At 56.3% G+C, this 12,726-nt stretch overlaps 2 non-coding genes across 2 annotated transcripts; one reads left to right on the top strand and one right to left on the bottom strand.

Moving 5' to 3' along the window:
* Window positions 1-6,134: 6,134 nt before the first annotated feature.
* Window positions 6,135-6,350, bottom strand: LOC120376603. Its single transcript, XR_005587458.1, has one exon. It is a non-coding gene; the product is annotated as a small nucleolar RNA U3 (small nucleolar RNA).
* A 4,167-nt stretch (window positions 6,351-10,517) lies between these two features.
* On the top strand, window positions 10,518-10,589 carry TRNAD-GUC. Its single transcript has one exon. It is a non-coding gene; the product is annotated as a tRNA-Asp (tRNA).
* Window positions 10,590-12,726: the final 2,137 nt, after the last annotated feature.

Raw genomic sequence — 12,726 nt, 5'->3', positions numbered from 1 at the left:
GCTAGTGACAGGGCATGGACATGTCTTACCTTTCTGCTGAAGGGCAGGCGGGGGTCCTAGGCAGGCAGTGAGTTCTCAATTGGGGTCCCTGGCTGGTGGGGGCTCTTGGTGGGGAACCCTTTGGGATTCCTAGCCTGGCAGTGAAGATCTGGGGGTTCTCTGGCTGGTGGGGCTCTGAGGGGTATCTGGGGTCTCTGGCCAGGGATTCTGGGGGTTGGGTCCCAGGGAATATATGGTGGGACCCTGGCTGGGGGGGGTCTGGATTCTGGGTACTGGGGGTGTTTGGAGGCCCCTGGATGGAGGCTCTGGAGGCTGCTACTAACCATGCTCCTTCTATCTCATCAGCTTGTGCCAGAATCCTGGCTCCAAGCACTTCCTGGCATTCCCCAGCCAGGCCCAGTCACCATGATAACTTTCTATCCACTTATCAAACACTGTGAGGTGAAGTGACAGATTTTGCTTTTCTCTCCTCTTGAAAACTGCAGGAACTTCTGGTTTCATAGGGAAAATTCCTGCCCTGATTCCTTGTCCTAGATCTGGGGGATGAGGGAGGTGGGAAGGGGTTTATCACTATCTTCCACAGCATTCTGGACTCATTCTTTCTGAAATCTGGATTGATTGAGAACATTGTTAATCCAGAGTCACTGCATGGAAAGACAAGGAGTGACTCCGGATGCACAGTGGGGCAAATGAGATTCTCCCTGCGAGGAGGGGCTCTCATTAGCTGCTCTCCCCAGAGAGCTAAAGGATGGAAGCTGCTCAAAGGCTCTGTCCCTCTCTGCTCAGGATATTGGGGTTCAGCTTCCTGGGTCAGACGCTGCAGCCTCCATTGTGATCTGGGAGACCAGGCTTAGCAGCTGCTGCTCCCCCAGCAGGATTCTGTGCTGAGAAGTGACCTTAATTAAAGCTGCTTCTCTGCCCAGTCCAGGTGATGACTTTCTCCAGCTGGTACTAGCAGACCTGGGCTTTGTTAATACAAATTCTGAGCCACAGACTCCAGGTAACAGACAGACCTCAGAGAAAGTGCTGGGGACTGGCAAGAAAGTGACTCTGCACAAACAGCGTCCCCCCCCCCCACACACAATTTCTCCTCCCATTAACAATTGCCAGGAGCAAATCCAGCCATGGGAGAGCAAAACCCCCAGGAATGGGACTGTCCCAGCCAGAGGGGCAGGGAGAGAGGACAGGGGAAGGAGAGACTGAAAGGGGCAGTGGGAGAAATGAGTGGGGGGAGAGATTTTCAGCCCTCTAGTCCACCCAGACACATGTATTGCAGCATCCCTGGGCAGAACCACTTTCCAGTGAACAAGAAAAGGATCAGACAGAGGAAAAAAGGGTTCCAGACTCCATATTCCCCCTGCTGGGGTGTGGCTGCCCTGGGGTCAGTGTCCGAGGGAATCCACCACAGTGACTCCTTAGGTTCTGCTCTTTTCTAGCTTTGTGTTCAGAGACAAAGGGCAGGTCTACACTACCACCGGATCGGCAGGTAGCGCTCTCCCATCAACTCCCGTACTCCACTGCCTCAAGGGGCGAATGTGGAGTCGATGGGTTAGCAGCAGCAGCAGTCGGATGCTGCAGTAAGTCGATCTAAGTAAGCTGACTTCACCTACGCTATTCTCATAGCTGAAGTTGCGTATCTTAGGGCTTGGCTACACTTACAAGTTGCAGCGCTGGTGGAGGCTTTCCAGCGCTGCAATTACACCCCGTCCACACTTGCAGGGCACAACCAGCGCTGCAACTCCCTGGTTGCAGCGCTGGCTGAAAACCCATCCCGGCAGGGGTATAAGGAGTGCAGCGCTGGTGACACCAGCGCTGCTCAGCAGGTGTGGACACTCACCAGCGCTTTACCTGTCCTCCAGGGAATAAGGAGCTATCCCAGAATTCCTGTTCAGCCACTCTGCACATCAGTTTGCACTCTACTGCTCTTGCCTCAGGTGACCCGCCCTTTAAATGCCCCGGGAAATTTAAAAATCTCCTTCCTGTTTGCTGCAGCCAGGTGTGGAGTGCAATCAGTTAATCAGTTACAGGTGACCATGCCTCCACGCGGCAAACGAGCCCCAGCATGGAGCACAGGTGAATTGCAGGACCTCATCAGTGTTTGGGGTGAGGCATCTGTTCAGGCACAGCTGCGCCGGTCAGAGGGAATTACGATATCTTTGAGCAGATATCAAGGGCCATGCTGGATAGGGGCCATGATCGGGACGCAGTACAATGCAGGGTGAAAGTTAAAGAGCTGCGGAGTGCCTATTACAAAGCCCGAGAGGGGAATCGACGATCCGGAGCTGCTCCCACGACCTGCCGTTTTTACAGGGAGATGGACGAGATACTTGGGGGTTATCCCACTGCCAATCCCAGGATAACGATGGACACTTCTGAGCAGGCTGGGGGACAGGAGGAGGAGGAGGCTGCAGGGGGGGGAGAGGAAACCGCGAGTGAAGCTCCTGGGATGGGGGAAGAAACCGCAGATTCCCTGGAGGCATGCAGCCAGGAGCTCTTCTCAAGCCAGGAGGAAACTACCCAATCGCAGCAGCCAGCAGTTGCAGAAGGACAAGCAGAGGAGCGGTTTACCGGTAAGCGGCTTTTATTTTCTGAAGTGAAATGTTTCTGGAGAGGAAGGGGGGTTATGGATGCATGCATGGCAGCGTCTAGATGTGGAATAGCCCGTTGATGTGGTCTATCACGCGGTAATCTGCTTCAGTTATCTCAGCAAAGCGTCATCCAGAGCGTGGGCAATATGCCTGCGCAGGTTTATAGGCAGAGCCACTGTGTCCCTTGTCCCAGTGACGGTGACGCGTCCGCGCCACTCTTCGGCCAGTGGGGGGGGGACCATTTCTGAACACAGGCACGCCGCATAGGGTCCCGGGCGGAATCCACATTGCTCTAAAAGAGCCCCGCTGTTCCCTAGTGACTGCAGGAGGGAAACATCTTCCAGGATTAAGTCCTGTGAAAATGTTGGGAGACTCTTTAGTGAAGAGATAGGGAGATAAGATCACCCCTGCATCTGCATCTTCACTCAACCCTCTAGCACTCCAGATTACCCAAGCAACCAGCTCCTCTCACTCAAGCCCCTCTTCTCCTATATAAGTAAACACTCCTCACTCACCATTTCGTGGCTTCTGTTGTGTTTTCCTTTTGGGATAAAGAATGCAAGTGAGAACTTGCAAGTGAGAACTCCTCAGTGTAACAATTCATGTCTGGAGATAGTGGATACAATGCTGCCCGTGTTAAATGTTGTCATTTCTGTTTCTACAGTGACCTTGACTACTGGACTGCCCAGATGTTCAACATCACAGAGGCTTCAACATTTGAGAAAAATCCCGAAAGAGCAAAGAGGACATGCTGAAAACTGTTCTTCAGCACTCTGCTACAGAGAGAAAAGAATTGAAGGAGTGGCGAGAGAAAGAAAGCAGGACCCGCAAGAGAAATGCAGTGGCCAAGAGGAAAAGCATGGAGCGGCTGCTAAGCATCCTGGAGCGCTGCCGGAGTCTATAGAGTCACTCGTTTCCATGCAAGCAGAGCACTACCGTGCTACTCCCCACCCGCCCGCCCTTTGTGCCTTGTGCCCCAATGTCAGCTCAAACCACCTTTCCCCAGCATCCAGGCTCTTACCACCACCAGCTGCCTCCAACACCTGTACGTTCCCAACCAGCCCTGATACCTACCACCACCCTTACCCTCTGCATTCAACCCCATCACCATGCAGTATATGAACCCTGAAGTGCAGGATTCATTAAACAGCAATCCAGACAGGGCATATGCAAACTTGTGACTGTACAGTTCACCAACCCACACCCTTGCCCTCTTGTGTTAATGAAATGTTGTGTGTCTGTCTGTCTGTCAAGGAAGTTTTTTTCTTTTCAATAAAACAATTCTTGGCTTTGAAAACAGTCTTTATTATAGCAGATAGTGAAAGATACCTTAGCCCAGTGAAGAAAGAGGCACTGCAAATCATATTATTATTATGGATAATAGAATAACAGTGTAAGCAGTGCAATTCACTCCCATGCAAGGCAGCAACATTACTGTTGGCTTTCAGCCTCAAATTCTTCCTCAAGGCATCCCTAATCCTTGTAGCCCTGTGCTGGGCCTCTCTATTAGCCCTGCTCTCTGGCTGTGCATATTCAGCCTCCAGGACTTGAACCTCGGTGGTCCATGCCTCACTGAATGTTTCACCCTTCCTTCACAAATATTATGGAGGGTACAGCAAGCGCTTATAACCGCGGGATGCTGCTTTCCCCAAGTCTAGCTTCCCATACAAACATCTCCAGCGAGCTTTTAAACGCCCAAAAGCACACTCCACAGTCATTCTGCACCGCTCAGCCTGTAGTTGAACCGGTCCTTGCTCCTGTCAAGCTTCCCTGTATAGGGTTTCATGAGCCAAGGCAGTAACGGGTACGCGGGGTCTCCAAGGATCACAGTGGGCATTTCGACATCCCCTACTGTGATCTTCCTGTCTGGGAAAAAAGTCCCTGCCTGCATCTTCCTGAACAGGCCACTGTTCCAAAGATGCGCATCATGCACCTTTCCAGGCCAGCCTGTGTAAATGTCAATGAAACGCCCGCGTGATCTACAAGCGCCTGGAGAACCATAGAGAAATACCCCTTACGATTAACGTACTCTGATGCCAGGTGGGGCCAGAATAGGAATATGCGTCCCATCTATCGCCTCCACAGTTAGGGAAACCCATTTGTGCAAAGCCATCCACAATGTCCTGCACGCTCCCGAGTCACGGTCTTTCTTAGCAGGATGCGATTAATTGCCTTGCAAACTTGCATCAAAACGATTCCCACGGTCGACTTTCCCACACCAAACTGGTTCCCGACCGACCGGTAGCTGTCTGGATTTGCCATCTTCCAGATTGCAATAGCCACCCGCTTTTCCACCGTCAGGGCAGCTCTCAATCTTGTGTCCTTGCGCCGCAGAGTGGGGGCGAGCTCAGCACACAGTCCCATGAAAGTGGCTTTTCTCATACGAAAGTTCTGCAGCCACTGCTCGTCATCCCAGACTTCCATGACGATGTGATCCCACCACTCAGTGCTTGTTTCCGAGCCCAAAAGCGGCGTTCAACGGTGCTGAGCATTTCCGTGAATGCCGCAAGCACTGTAGTGTCACACGCGCAGACAAATCCATATTAATATCATCGTCGGACTCCTCACTGTCACTTTGGAGCTGAAGGAATAGCTCGACTGCCAAACGTGTTGTGCTGGTGACACTCATCAGCAGAGTCCTCAGCAGATCGGGCTCCATTTGCCACAGAAATCGCGATTCACAGAGAGTAACAGAAAGACACTCACAATGGCGCCAAACGCTGCCGGAAAGAGTGAATGCTGGGATGTGAAGCGATGCACCACGGGGCGCTGGCAAACAGGAAGCGGAATGACCCGCACACTTCCTTCCCCTTCCCACAATACTCAGCGCCAAAATGGGACGAGGTGCTCTGTGGGATAGCTGCCCACAATGCACCTCTCAATACAGCGCTGGAAAGTGCTGCAAGTGTGGCCACACTGCAGCGCTGGTAGCTGTCAGTGTGGCCACACTCCAGCGCTGGCCCTTACACAGCTGCATGACCAGCGCTGTAACTCCCAGCGCTGCAACTTGTAAGTGTAGCCAAGCCCATAATCTGTTTCCAAAACTGGTTTCTGTAAAATCGGAATAATCCCATAGTGTAGACATACCCTGAGACAGCTTTAGAACCCTCTATGCACTATACAGCCAGGAGACAGCAACTGTCAGATCCTGAGTGGATTGTCTGATGTGCTTGGGGCCAAGAGCAAACATGCACTTCTGCCAGAGCAGGAAAAGTAAAATAGGGGCTTCCCAAAAATGGGAAGGGAGAAGGAGAGGCAAGTGGAAAAGGAAGAGAACATGCAGACACAGGACCCTACCTAAATTCTGAAATGGATTACAAGAAAAAGAGATAGAGCAGCATAAAGAAATTTTAAATTTTTTTCAGTAAGTACTGAACTAGAAACCTTTAAAACACCATTTCCACACTACCTTTACTTTTCTTTCAAAATCTACCAAAACAAATTAAGACTCACCACTAAACAGATCTCAACAAAAGCTTTAAACAAATTCAGATAACAGAAAAGAAAACCAAAACATTTATTTTTAAACTTGCTTTATAGGAATTAATTATTTAGTCTTTGTTCTTTCTCTTTCAGCTTCCCAAAAAGAAAACAAGAACAGTCATGAATAGCAAATAGCAGCTGTATTAAAAAACACTGTCCACTCACTTTATGCTCAGAAAAGAACACTTTAACTTCTTCTCATGATTAGCAAGATCAGACTCTTTCACCCACACTTCTCTAATTACAAACTATAGAAACAATTTCTGAAAGTATAATCTTAACAAAACTGTACTTGGCTACACACCCAGGCTAATGTGCACAAGTTTTCTTCCCATACAACGGGTTTCACCTCCAGCGAATTAAAGAACAAAAATCTAAAACCAGGTCCCCATTTCATTAAGCACAATTGAGACAGCTTTAGCACACTGTCCATTAGAAGATGTTTATGTCGCTATTTACAGAAACACACCTCCTGATTAGCATGTGGAGCTCCTAGCAACTAATCAAACCCTCTTGCTTTGCCATACCTCTCACAAGCTCCTCTGTACCACATGACAGCCTGTCAGGCACAGAGAATCCGGACAGGTCAGCCCTTTCTAGCATGCTCCACAGCTGTTTCTCTCTGGCTTGCCCTCAAATTCATCTGCACTAGAAGTTTTTGCAGGGTTCTATGTTACCGGTGGTACCTGCACTAAATCAGTGGGTCTTAACCTTTAGAGACACCTGTACCCCTTTCAGGAGTCTGATTTCTCTTGCATACCCCCAAGTTTTACCTCACTTAAAAACTACTTGCTTACATAATCAGATGCAATATTTATAAAAATAAATCCCTTGAATATAAGTATTGTACTTACATTTCAGTGTATAGTAGAGAGAACAGTATAAACAAATCAAAGTATGAATTTTAATTTGTTACGAATTTGCTAGTGCTTTCTATGTAGCCTGTTGTAAATCTAGGCAAATATCTAGATGAGTTGATGTACCCCCTGGAAGACCATTGGATACCCCTGTTTGAGAACCACAGCACTAAATCACCCTTACTTTTAGAACTGGTGCCACTTGACCCAAGGCATTCTGAACCATTTCAGTGCTAGTAGACAGTGGCAACACAGCTGCACTAGGTCTGTTGTTCCTCCCTGTACAATTCCCACTTGGAAAGAAGATCTCTTCTGGTCTGACCCTATTTACTATTGTGAGCTGCATAGGCAACTTTCTCTGTGTTATGTGAGCAGACTCCACACTATATACTACCTGTGTGGCAGCAGCCATGGGTGGCGGGGAGCCCCCCCAGCCCCACCCCACTGCGTATGGACCCTGCAGCTCCTACGAGCGGACCCCAGAGCTCCCAGCCGCTGCGGATGGACCCAGGATTCCCCAACAGGCCTTGATGGCGGGAGGACCCCGCAGCCCCACGTCATTGCTCACAGACCCTGCAGCGCCGCAGCCCCGGGAGCTCCCAGCCGCCCCGGGCAGGAGAGAGCCCCGGCCCTCCGACACCGCAGGCCGAGCCGGGAGCTCCCAGTCACGGGGGGGGGGTGAGGAGAAGCCGCAGCCCCGGGAGCTCCCGGCCGCCCCGGGCAGGAGAGGAGCCCCCGGCGCGCAGACACCGCAGGCAGAGCCCGGAGCTCCCAGTCACCGGGTGAGGAGGAGCCGCAGCCCCGGGAGCTCCCGGCCGCCCGGGCAGGAGGAGCCCCGGCGCGCAGACACCGCAGGCAGAGCCCGGAGCTCCCAGTCACCGGGGTGAGGAGAAGCCGCAGCCCGGAGCTCCCGGCCGCCCCAGGCAGGAGAGGAGCCCCGGCGCCAGACACCGCAGGCAGAGCCCGGAGCTCCCAGTCACGGGGAGTGAGGAGAAGCCGCAGCCCCGGAGCTCCCGGCCGCCCGGCAGGAGGAGCCCCGGCGCTCAGACACCGCAGGCAGAGCCCGGAGCTCCCAGTCACCGGGCGGGGTGAGGAGAAGCCGCAGCCCCGGGAGCTCCCGGCCGCCCGGGCAGGAGAGGAGCCCCGGCGCTCAGACACCGCAGGCAGAGCCGGGAGCTCCCAGTCACCGCGGGGTGAGGAGGAGCCGCAGCCCGGGAGCTCCGGCCGCCCGGGCAGGAGAGGAGCCCCAGCGCTCAGACACCGCAGGCAGAGCCTGGAGCTCCCGGTCACCGGGGTGAGGAGAAGCCGCAGCCCGGGAGCTCCGGCCGCCCGGGCAGGAGAGGAGCCCCGGCGCTCAGACACCGCAGGCAGAGCCCGGAGCTCCCAGTCACCGGGGTGAGGAGGAGCCGCAGCCCCGGGAGCTCCCGGCCGCCCGGGCAGGAGAGGAGCCCTGGCGCTCAGACACCGCAGGCAGAGCCCGGAGCTCCCAGTCACCGGGAGGGGTGAGGAGGAGCCGCAGCCCGGGAGCTCCCGGCCGCCCGGGCAGGAGAGGAGCCCCGGCGCTCAGACACCGCAGGCAGAGCCCGGAGCTCCCAGTCACCGGGAGGGGGTGAGGAGGAGCCGCAGCCCCGGGAGCTCCCGGCCGCCCGGGCAGGAGGAGCCCCGGCGCTCAGACACCGCAGGCAGAGCCCGGAGCTCCCAGTCACCGGGAGTGAGGAGGAGCCGCAGCCCGGGAGCTCCCGGCCGCCCGGGCAGGAGAGGAGCCCCGGCGCTCAGACACCGCAGGCAGAGCCCGGCGCTCCCAGTCACCGGGGTGAGGAGGCCGCAGCCCCGGGAGCTCCCGGCCGCCCGGGCAGGAGGAGCCCCGGCGCGCAGACACCGCAGGCAGAGCCCGGAGCTCCCAGTCACCGGGTGAGGAGGAGCCGCAGCCCGCGGCCAGTGCAGGGGCCCCGCAGCTCCCAGCCGCCGCGCGGGCGGGCGGACGCCAGAGCCCCCGCTGCCATCGGGACCCGCGCCGCCCGGCAGGACCCGTCACCCCGCGACCGGCAGGAAACAGCCGCGCGGAAGCGCCGCGCCCTGTGACCCCGGTGCTGCGGCTTCGCCAGGCGGGAGGCGGCGCCGCGGCTGCGGTCTCGGTCCTCCGCCCGGCAGCGGGACCCGCCCCGCGCGGCCTCGCGCCGCTTCTCGCGGGCGGCGCTGAGCTCTGAGCGCACAAGGCCCTGGCGGCTCCGCCCCGCATCGCTGTCACACAACGTCACCAATGGGAGATGAGCCTGTCAGAAACGTCAGGTGGGGAGGGCCCAATGGGAGACCAGGTTTCAGAGACCCGCCCCGCGCCAGAGCCAATGGGAGATCAGCTGTCAGAAAACTCTAGGCAGCCCAGCACCAGCCAATCAGGAACCGCCCCTCATCTCAAGCACCCAGACAGCCCCGCCCCCACCTGTCCTATGCCCCACAGCAGCAGCCAGCGCCAGGTGGCTCGTGTCAGGCCCCACAGAAACCCCCAAAGCAGAGTCTCAATTCCCCTCCCCCACCACTGCTCTTCATTAGGTAACGAGAACCCCACTCAGGCACCCAAAAAAGGGGGGGAACACTTTCTGCTTTCCACAACTACCACCCACTACTTCCCCCCCCCCCAGTCCCTTCCCCATATCTGGCAACACGCTCCCAGCTCAGGGTGACCACACACCCCGTCGGGGCAGGTTCTGCTCAGCCCGGCTCCCCACAGCCTGCACTAAACATGTGGGGCCCAACCCCAAAACTTACTCCTATTTTACCCCAATGGCCCCAAACAGCTGCTTTTAATATGCAAATAAGGTGCTGCCACACTCAGGCCACGCCCCAGCTCTCCAGTGGAGCCACCCCGGAGAGAACCAGGTGATATTTAAATTAGCCAGGACGTCGCTCAGTCATTTCCCTCTGCTACCAGCAGGTGGCGCCGGAGAGCCCCGAGCTCGCTCCCTTCCATTTCTCGCGTCGGCTTCAGCCCCCGGGTCACAAACGCACCAACCGGGGAGCAGGAGTGCGGGGCTGCTCCAGGGTGACCAGATGTCCCATGTTTAAAGGGACAGGCCGGTCTGGGAGGACTTTTTCTTATATAGGAGCCTATTGCCCCCCCCCCCATCCTGTTTTCCACAGTTTCTTCAATGTCACCCTATGGGGCAGCTCTGCGGGGACGGACTTGCACACTTGGGAGCCATCAGCCAGATCTGCGTGCCTGGGAAGCTGCGTCCCTCCAGACGCGCTTGAGAAGCCAGAGGGGCCGTGGGTGAGTTTGTGATGAGGTGAGTCTGAAGTGTGGAAGGGGGAGGGTGGCAAGAGGAGGTTTTGAGAGGAAAAAAGGTGCTGCTGAGCTGGTAGGGGAGGGCAAGGTCCCAGGCGGGTGTTGTGTGAGGAGCTGTGTAGGCCCGGAAAGGCGTCCTGCTGGGCAAGGGCAGGTGAGGAGGGCCAGGGCTGTTGCTGTGGCCAAAGCCTTTGGGAAGCAGAAGAGGGCCAGGGGTGTTGTTGCCTGCTGGGGCCCATGCGACGGTGTAGGTGTACGCTGACCGTAGCTGGTATGTGGGAGCTGGGGCCACTCGCCGTGCCCCTTTCCTCGTTAGTATAGTGGTGAGTATCCCTGCCTGTCACGCGGGAGACCGGGGTTCGATTCCCCGACGGGGAGGGTGACCCCTTTTGAAGGGGGGACAAAGAAATCCCTGGCCTGCCCGCCACATGCCTTGCATTCTCTTTCGACGGCCACTTCCCTTCGCACCCCGCACTGATGACTTTCACCTCCAGAGAGACAGTTACCTCGCAAGGACACGCCGCTAGCCAAAGCCTCCCCCGGGGCCTGCACGTGGGGGCACGTTTCAGAGCGGCAAAGGGAAATAGGCTGGCCAGGGCCATGAAGACAATGGCCCAGACAAACGGGGAGGCACTTGGTCCAGGGGTGGAGGAAGACAGAAAAAGGGACAGGCATGGGATTGGCTTCCTCTCTTTTTTCCTTTGCTCAGCATTTGACCTGTGACTGTAATGGGGAGACTTGAGAAAGACCTGTGGCCGCCGGCGAGGTAGGTGGCCGCCCCGAGAGCGCAGAGCTGAGCATTTTCCGCTGGGCTACTTGCCTGCGCCCCCAGCGCCTGGCCGTGATCGTATTGTGGTTAGTACTCTGCACCGTGGCCGCAGCAACCTCGGTTCGAATCCGGGTCACGGCATTGCTTTTTGGTGGGGAGGGGCTATCCTGCAGCAGGCCTCGTGGCTCAGTCTGATGGCGTCCGTTTGCAAAGAGAGCCATCAGCCGGTCCTCAGTTTCTGCTTGGTAAAGGCAAGTCAGTGGGGTCCATCGGTCAGAAAAAGAGTCCCAGGACTTCTTGCTGGGCGCCAGGGTCCAAAAGCAGCGCATTCCCTCCTGGAAAGGGCTGTGTTTCGAATGTCCGTCCAGTGCGCGTTGAAGGGAACGATCTGCGTGCCAGGGAAGCTGCGTCCCTTCAGAGGCGCTTGAGAAGCCAAAGGGGCCGTGGGTGAGTTTGTGATGAGGTGAGTGTGAAGTGTGGAAGGGGGAGGGTGGCAAGAGGAGGTTTTGAGAGGAAAAAAGGTGCTGCTGAGCTGGTAGGGGAGGGCAAGGTCCCAGGCAGGTGTTGTGTGAGGAGCTGTGTAGGCCCGAAAAGGCGTCCTGCTGGGCAAGGGCAGGTGAGGAGGGCCAGGGCTGTTGCTGCGGCCAAAGCCTTTGGGAAGCACAAGAGGGCCAGGGGTGTTGTTGCCTGCTGGGGCCGATGCGACGGTGTAGGTGTACGCTGACCATAGCTGGCCTGTGGGAGCTGGGGCCCCTAATCATGCCCCTTTCCTCGTTAGTATAGTGGTGAGTATCCCTGCCTGTCACGCTGTAGACCGGGGTTCGATTCTCCGACGGGGAGGGTGACCCCTTTTGAAGGGGGGACAAAGAAATCCCTGGCCTGCCCGCCACATGCCTTGCATTCTCTTTCGACGGCCACTTCCCTTCGCACCCCGCACTGATGACTTTCACCTCCAGAGAGACAGTTACCTCGCAAGGACACGCTCGCCCTAGCCAAAGCCTCCCCCGGGGCCTGCACGTGGGGGCACGTTTCAGAGCGGCAAAGGGAAATAGGCTGGCCAGGGCCATGAGGACAATGGCCCAGACAAACGGGAGGACTTGGTCCAGGGGTGGAGGAAGACAGAAAAAGGGACAGGCATGGGATTGGCTTCCTCTCTTTTTTCCTTTGCTCAGCATTTGACCTGTGACTGTAATGGGGAGACTTGAGAAAGACCTGTGGCTGCCGGCGAGGTAGGTGGCCGCCCCGAGTGTGCAGAGCTGAGCATTTTCCGCTGGGTTGCTGCCTGCGCCCCCAGCACCTGGCCGTGATCGTATAGTGGTTAGTACTCTGCGCCGTGGCCGCAGCAACCTCGGTTCGAATCCGGGTCACGGCATTGCTTTTGGTGGGAGGGGCTATCCTGCAGCAGGCCTCGTGGCTCAGTCTGATGGCGTCCGTTTGCAAAGAGAGCCATCAGCCGGTCCTCAGTTTCTGCTTGGTAAAGGCAAGTCAGTGGGGTCCATCGGTCAGAAAAAGAGTCCCAGGACTTCTTGCTGGGCGCCAGGGTCCAAAAGCAGCGCATTCCCTCCTGGAAAGGGCTGTGTTTCGAATGTCCATCCAGTGAGCGTTGAAGGGAAGGATCTGCGTGCCTGGGAAGCTGCGTCCCTTCAGAGGCGCTTGAGAAGCCAAAGGGGCCGTGGGTGAGTTTGTGATGAGGTGAGTGTGAAGTGTGGAAGGGGGAGGGTGGCAAGAGGAGGTTTTGAGAGGAAA

The sequence above is a fragment of the Mauremys reevesii genome, linkage group 12, assembly GCF_016161935.1.
Source record: "Mauremys reevesii isolate NIE-2019 linkage group 12, ASM1616193v1, whole genome shotgun sequence".
In the NCBI taxonomy this organism is placed as follows: domain Eukaryota; kingdom Metazoa; phylum Chordata; order Testudines; family Geoemydidae; genus Mauremys; species Mauremys reevesii.
The sequence above is the reverse complement of the archived record's forward strand: the minus strand, read 5'-3'. Positions and strand labels throughout refer to the sequence as shown.